This window comes from Trachemys scripta, chromosome 22 (genome assembly GCF_013100865.1).
Source record: "Trachemys scripta elegans isolate TJP31775 chromosome 22, CAS_Tse_1.0, whole genome shotgun sequence".
NCBI lineage: Eukaryota > Metazoa > Chordata > Testudines > Emydidae > Trachemys > Trachemys scripta.
In genome coordinates, this window is record NC_048319.1 from 9334490 (window position 1) to 9342242 (window position 7753).

Below are 7753 nucleotides of genomic sequence, written 5' to 3' on the forward strand. Positions count from 1 at the left end.
AGAAAGGTGCACACAGCCAAGCCACATTAGCCATATGATCTTGATATCAGGAGGACACTGAAGTTAGCTATCAGCAGAAAAGAGTAACAGGACTATTTAAAGTGATCGATGGACCCTGGTAGCCAACTAATGAAGTGACACCTATGCAATCCCATTTGTCTGAATAGATTTGTACAGGTGAAAATGATTTGTTAACCACTGTAATTCCAATCAGTTGATGATGCATAAGAAGGAATAGAATCCAAAACTGACTCTCTGAGCTGTGTTGGCTCTTGTATGGCTAAGAGTAAAAAGAAGTCAATTATTGTTGGCAGTAAAGTCAGCAGACCAGATTCTGAGCACTCACACGGGGACACAGCTCTGTAGTAAGAAGGGGCCTTTTTAAAAATATTCATTTTCAGATTAAGGCAAGCTTTAAAACTCTGCTTGTCCAATTCACCAAGTGATGTGACAATACAGTGCTTGTGACATCACAGTTCCCCACTATGGAAGTGATTGGAAAGGTCTAAACTCTGGATTGCAACATCGTTAAATGAATAAGGCAGATGCAGGAGGCTGCTGTACTCTGGAAACCTTCTGTTTACACACAGCTATCTTGGTATCCAAGCAAACAGCAGTGACAGGAAAGGAAATACAGAAAAAGCTAACAACTTCTGGGTTCTATTTCTGGTTCTAGCACCAACTTGCTTTTGACCTTGAGCAAGTCATTTCCCCTCTCCTATGTCTCAATTTTCCCATTTGTAAAGAAAAAATGGATAATTAGTTTCCTATCTAAGGTGTTTTTAAGGTATCCACCTCAGAATGTTAACACCCAAAGGCATTAGAGAAAGACTAGTAATATTAAAAACTTCAAAAATTGCTGACACAGGGCGATTTCATACATTCCAATTTTTACTGTTTAATTCATAAACCACGCTGCCTTAGTATGATTGGTCTTGTCGATTTTAATCCATCTTGTCAGGGTGTGCCTTAAAACACTAGGAAAACAAAGATGAGTGTTTCAAAATACTTTCCACACAGTGTTGCAGTGAGGAAAAAATAAAAGTAAAAATAGACTACTCAGGAGTAAATACTACATAGCTTTCCTCATGCATGTCTATTTTAACTTTGTAACAAGGGAAACCCCACTCACTACCAGGCTTAAAAACAAACAAACAAACAAAAAGGTAAATTTAGCCCTGATCCTACACTTGACTGTCTACGGGTGCACCCCAGCACCCACACAGCGCTCCACTGAAGTCAATGGGACTCTGTGTGGGGATACCCAACTGCAGAATTGGGGCCTTAAAGAAGAACTGCAAGAATCTGTCTACAGAATGTTTTAACAGAGCATCAGCTCCCGAATACCCAAACTAAAGTTTCTACGCTACATGCTGAGGCCTCCAACATATAATATCACTGCTGATTGGAGGCAGGGCAGGGAGTCTGCCTATGAGAAAATATTTCATTCACTTAACTCCAGTATTCTGGTCCTGATTCAGCAACATATGCAACCACATGACTAACTTTAAGCAGGAGAGTAGTCCCATGTGCTTAAGCTCCTCTCGCAGCCAGGGCATAAGTGAATCGTTGTGGTACTCCTTTAATGGTGTGCCTATTTACACACTATTTTTATACAAAGAAGCATATGAAAAAAGTTTGTACTGAATATATAAATATCAAAAGAGATCAAGGATTATATATTGTTGGGAGGCACTAACACTGATGCCCATGGAAACCAGAGTACCAATAGCAGATTTGACATACACCATAGCAACGGTATTAATTTATTCTCTATTATTTTTTAACCTGAAATACATAAGAAAAAATAATCAAGCAGTAGAGAGAATGTCTCCCTTCCCCAATCCAAAACAATCAATCAATGTAGAGATCACATTATAAAGTACAAGAATTAATATTGTTTTTCAGAAAGTTACTTGAGCATTTTGGGAGACAAAATTTATGTTAAACTATTTTGTGGGGGAAAAAATTCAGTTCACCTTTATGTTAAAGTTTATTTGGCGACCAGATTTTCTTTAAACTTCTAGGATATTTTTAATCCTTTTCTTATCATTTTGGCAAATGTTTAAAGAAAAGTTTGCAAAGTGGAACATCACATAAAGGACAATTCAGTAGTGCGAGGGCAGATTTGGGTTGAGACTTTTACAGAATACTAAAGAATGCTACTACTTTATATTTCATTCTTTCCTCCTAAGGATTTTAAAGCACTTCACAACTATTAATTAAGCTTCACAATATCTCCTTGAGGACAAGTTATTATAACCAGATGGTAAACTAAGGCATAAAAAGCAGTTGGTTAAGCAACTTGCCCAATGAAACACAGTGAGCCAGTAGCAAAGCTAAATATTTAGAACTGTAGAATATTAAAAAAATACTAAGTCTTCACTTCATGCCTTTCATCTGAGGATTTCAAATTAAGATAGAACAGTGGAAAACAGCCCAATTACAATTATTCACATGAAGTGCTGTACTCCACCTGTAGCTGACAGCAGAGGCTCTCAGACACAGACCTTTGCCTATTTTTAATTTCAGTTCACAATAGAGTCCCAAGGAAAAACATAAGCCATGTTAAATAAAAATTAATAGGAAGGAAAATTGGACAGGTAGACATGACAGAGCAACAAAAAGATGTAACAGTTCAGCAGCATCCATATTCAATAATGCAAGGTCAAGATCAGCATTTCCGAACACCTCCTCGTATTCAATTTCTCTTTAAAACAATGCTGCACATAACCTTTGTATTTATCATTAACATTCGTTAATTTAAAGTAATATTTCCTAACTGCAAGGTACATACCAGATTTTCAGAGCCTGTGCTGTTTCATTGAGTCTAAGCCATCCAGAGACCAAAACGGCCCCAGCGTAATTTAAAGTAGTCTAGTTAAACTTCTAGTCCAGTATGCTCACTGCATGCAAGGTTGTATAAAGAATTTCCGGTTGTATCCTGAGTCTCACAATATTTGGCATTTTACTTAAAGCCCCAGTTCTTGGAAACAATTGGTTATGTGAGAATCTCAGCTTTCGTTTAAAAAAAAATATATTAAAGATTTCTAGCCCTTATGGTTGCAAAGAAAAGCTTGAAAATGTGATTCAAGTGCATGCTAAAAAGCCAGAAGGTAAATAATATATTTTAATCTCAATACTTTTAAGCCAATGTCATGAATTTCAGGGGGCTTGGCTCATGGATGTTGAATGCTTGGAGTCAGCAAGACAGAGTCTGTATTATCCATATCATTTGACAAATACCATAAAATTATGTTAAAAGATCATATTTTAAAAGTATATGTAGACGGATGCAAAGTACAGCCTTAACTTTTAGAATTACTTGACCTGAGTGATGTCTCACCGTTAACACTGGCTGCTAGAATCTAAACTAACACCAGGGTTTGCTTTGCATGGAACTTTTAAGGAAGAGTAAATTTTAAAAAGAACAAAAAACAAAAAACAAAAGCCTAAGCTATTCAACTTCTGCAGTTTTTATCCAGTTTTTAGTTTGCTTAGAGCATTTTTTTATTTCTGTAAAGAAGGACCCAGTAACAGCTGAAATCAGAAGAAATAACTTCAAGTATCAGGCCATCATGTTCTCAACAGGGTATATTCTCCAAAGTGTGTGTCTGTAGCCATGTACATATATAAAAATGAAAAGTATTAAAAACTGTTTCAATATATACGCTACATGGAAGATATTAGTTCTCAATACCCTCCACAGTAATCAAAAATATGTAGTAAGAAGGAAGCAGAGGTTTGCTGCTTTTCCATTCCTTCGCCAATAAATGCTTACTATGCAACTCCAACAGCAACTATGCCACACTTATTTAAGAAGGTATCATGTGGACAAATATTTTCCACTTCACTTGCCACTTTTGGCCTGCGCTCTATTTAAAAAACTGCCCTGAAATGGAATTAATTGCATTTTGACTGAAGCATATGAAGTATAGGAGATAAACCTTCTTCAATGATTTTGCAATGGATGAAACCAAGATCAGCTCAAGTAATTAAGCCAGTTTAAGGCAGAACTATGTAAGATATCTGCATCAGAAATAGATTATTCCCTGCCTGCACCCTCAACCCAACACATTCATCTGTCTTTTTCTCCAGGGCACACAGTCACAAAAATACAAGGAGTTTCCCTAAAACTCAGATCAAGGGAAGAAAGTTTTTCCACAGTCCATAGAACTTAAAAGCAGGAGCAGCACATTAGCAAACACTTTCAAACTGCCAACAAATGACTCTGAACCAGAATCCAGGGCCAAATCTCCCCCCCCCCCCCCCCAAAAAAAAACTTTGGCAAAGTTTGGCTCCAGTTTACCCACTTCTAAAAGCTTATTGACCTGAAACGAAACCCTTATTACTTTCTGACAGCTGAAGTAAGCCAAAGCTCGGTACCTATGGATCCAATCTATAAAAGCTAATCAGTATGGTTACTTTCCAGTTTAAGAGAACATGGAGGGTGCCTATAAAGAGACAAGGCTCCCAGCATGGTTGTTAGTAATAAGCATACCTCAAAATATTTGGAAGTCTGGCAGCTAAGCATCTGAGGTTTAATGTTTCTGCAAAACACAATGTGCCTGAAAATCCTAAGATCAGGTACACTCTCGAGATCTACAGTATTTCCTGATTTATGGACAGATCTGAAGAAAAAAAAAAAAAAAACAGGAAAGAATAGCCTCTCCTATGTCTCCTTTCAGATAAAACCAGGAAATGCAGCAGTACGTTAAGAACATACTAAATCTAGGCCCATCAGAATCCTGGCCTCCATGCCAAGATCTGCCACCCCAACCCAGCCCAGTCAACCGTGTCTGCAGTGAACAATCATTGGCCAGTGCTTCTCTACTTTCATCAGATTGCACAACTTGAGGTATTGTGGGAGGGCACCCAAGATCCTTGTCTGCAAGTCCTACAGTAGCAGCACTCATGTGCCACCAGCTATTCACAGACCTATGGTTGCATCTGGCGGCCCTGACCACTGGGTCCAGGTCCCAACAATTCTTCCTTAATCCTTCCCTTGATTCACCGTAAGAGTTGGGTGAAGGTTGGAGCCACTTATAAATATCTGTGTGGTTTTAACGTGCCCTTCACTATGGTATCCGAGCACACTGTTATGTTGTTTGAAATCGTTCACTCAATTGTAGCTGATCTTTCCCTCTCTGTTCCTCAAAATCAGAAATTAGGTGGAATTATCATGGCATGCAAAACAGGCTCATCCAAGGGCTCTTGTGAATTATGGGTTATGGCGTTTACTCTTTCAACAGCCTGAGGTAAGTGGAGGGTGAAAATGGCAAGGAACCTGATAATGAGCTGATTCTGGAATCGTTGCTTTTTAATTGATTAAATTGCTTCAGAATGTTATAAAGACAGAAGGCACCAGAACCTTCCACTGATTAAGTTAAATTAAATTAAAAGAGACAAAACACTGCTTCTGTAAGAGCTCTAGTTACCTGGAAACACAGATGAACCCAAAACACAGGTTTCAAGGCTTTCAAGGACACCAAGCAGTATATCTGTATTTCAGGAACATGGTCCTCATGGAAAAATACAAACTTGGAAAGGACTTTTTATAGCAATAGTTAATACTACAAATACACTCTCAGTCTTGAATTGGATTTCATGGAACTGAATCATGCAATATAGATATTCTATTATCATGCAGCCAGGGAAATTTAATGGTCTTCATTGTTTTCTTTAAGTTTCCCTTTCACTGATGTGGAAGAGTGCTAGGAACTTTTTTGTGTTGATAATTTAAAAGGGGTTTCCTTATGAGTCAGTTGAATGTGTGGCAGAAGTAGCAACAGCATATGCTGCCAGGAGGATGGTTGACGACTCCCCACGTGTGGTATCTCAAACCTAAATGCAAGGAGAGTAACTATGAGCTGCAGTCAAACCACAAGGAAGTTTCCATACACAAAGTGATCCATTTTACATGCTTTCGTTTTTGAGGACGAGAACTTTAAAAATGTCAGAAGAAGAACTTAACTCCTTCAGACCTGAATTCTAGTAGCCATATTCAGAACACACCACTTCAGTGGCTGTAAGAAGTACAGAAGCTAACGAGCACCCAGTTTGCTACCATGCTGAGTTTCATCCGTAGGCTCTCAGTACCCTAAACTATCTGAACTCCAGGCTCAGAAGACTCAAAAATGATACCGCAAGAGATATCAGGTGCCAAACGCTCATTGTCTATCTCACCACTGTGCTGTCCAACCATTCATCCAACCACAGTACTCCACTGACTAAAACGAAGTGCCCTTAAAAGAAAGTTACAGTGATATTTTAAGTAACAGAAAATTAAGGGTTCTAATTTTAAAGGAAAATTTAATTATTTTTTTTAAAGATAGACACAGAAGCAATTCCCAAATTGCTAATACAATACATACGCAGACTTGAGCATGCTTGATAAATGAATACATGAATAAGTCTGTTCCTTTTCTATAGGCCTGCCAAGTCCTGATTTCAGAGAGAGGTTTCTTTTGCTACAACTGAAGGCAACTAATGTAGCATGAGAAATGCAACTTCTTGTGCTGTACTGGGTGTCAGTGGGGTTATCAGCTGTAGCTAGGGAAACCAGAACCATGCACTCAGATGTACAGTATGCCTAGGCCTTTCAGTTCACCTTTAAATTGTAGTTACTGGTAACGAGAAAGTTCGCAGATGGAGAAAGTGCTGCAGTCTCAAACTATTTTTTTTTGTTTTGTTTCCATACATTTATATTTAAGGCATAGCTTCTTTTCAGTATAGTTTCTTTATCCTGTATCTAGGATAATGACCCAGCTACTAATCAAGAGCAGTTTATAAATCAACATATTACTCTTCAAATACACTTTTATACATCTTTAAGACACATTGTCAGGTTAAAAATGGCTCACCTGCGTTACGAGAAACATTTGAAAAGTATTCATATTGGAAGATTTTTAAAGATCTAATTCACTTTTCACCATTCATGCTCTTTTGCTTTAAGCTTCTCTTATCTTGGACAAAGAAAAATAAGCTAGTCGGTCTCAATTTCTACCTTTTTCTCCACTAGCACAATTTTAGGTTGCAAATACTGCAGAGGAATGTCTAAATACAAACAAATGGTATTTATTGATTATACACTTGCAAACATGTCTAATAATGATTAGCTTCTGTAGAACTTTGGACCCAACTACCCAACAGTGTCCCATACCATAACCACACATACTGCATTGAAAGTAAATAGATTGGGATGAAAGTTTGAAAGAAACAATGAAGCCCTAGGTAATCGGGTTGTTCTTTCCCTTTTCCAAGCCTCCAAGGTTTTGCCCAAAGAAATTAACATACACTTATTTGCCCCTCCGCATTCCCAAATCACAGTACCAACTCTAAGCAATTTGAACAGGCTTGCCTCTCACGTTTCTAAACATCTCCCACTTTGGAAAGGACAATTAGACTGTGTTGTGACTTGCCTTCCTTCTTTTACTAAAATCCTGGAGGGAAACCTTATTTTTGGATATACAGTATATCTGGAAGGGGACATGGGATACATAGGTGCCAATGGTCCTTCTAGTCTAGTACCCTGCTTTAGGCAGTGAAGAGTACTTGATATTTCAAAGGGAAGTGGGGAGGGGGAAATGGCCCTGGCTAATTGAGCAATGCACTACACAAGGTGAGGAAAGTTCTTTCCTGAGCCATGTGGTGGTCAACTTATCCTCTTAAACGGGAAATTTGATTACTCTCATTTTAGGATGCATAACTACAAATATTGGCTATAAAACTGAGCCCCTTTTCAAACCCTGCT

At 38.2% G+C, this 7753-nt stretch overlaps 1 protein-coding gene across 1 annotated transcript in view; it reads right to left on the reverse strand.

Moving 5' to 3' along the window:
- The window catches only part of RFX2 (regulatory factor X2), a gene marked incomplete in the record, with an annotated part of 70681 nt that extends 63616 nt beyond the window's left edge, over positions 1–7065 (reverse strand). The window contains 2 exon segments of the mRNA XM_034755372.1: positions 5439–5844; positions 6864–7065.
- Positions 7066–7753: the final 688 nt, after the last annotated feature.